The sequence below is a fragment of the Eimeria mitis genome, genomic scaffold, assembly GCF_000499745.2.
Source record: "Eimeria mitis Houghton genomic scaffold, Emh_scaff424, whole genome shotgun sequence".
NCBI classification, from domain to species: Eukaryota; Apicomplexa; class Conoidasida; order Eucoccidiorida; family Eimeriidae; genus Eimeria; species Eimeria mitis.
The window spans coordinates 7,771-8,101 of record NW_013572564.1 but is presented as its reverse complement, the minus strand read 5'-3'; positions in this window follow the sequence as shown (position 1 = coordinate 8,101).

Here is a 331-nt window from a genome sequence, read left to right as displayed (position 1 = left end):
GAATAAGCCGCATACTCAACAGAGGCAGCAGCAGCAGCAGCAGTAGCAGCAGCAGCAGCAGCAGCAGCAGCAGGAGTTGCAACAGCAGCAGCAGCAGCAGCAATTCTTGCAGTAACCGCCGCAGCAGCAGCAACAGGGCAGCAGCAACAGCAGCAGCATCAGCAGCAACACGACAATCATCATCTTCATCATCATCATCATCAGCAGCAGCAGCAGCAGCAACAGCAGCAGCAGCAGCAACAGCAGCAGCAGCAGCAGCAGCAGCAGCAACTTTTTTTATAAAGCTGAAACTCAAACAAATGCAGCAAAGAAGAGCAGCAAAATAAAAGAT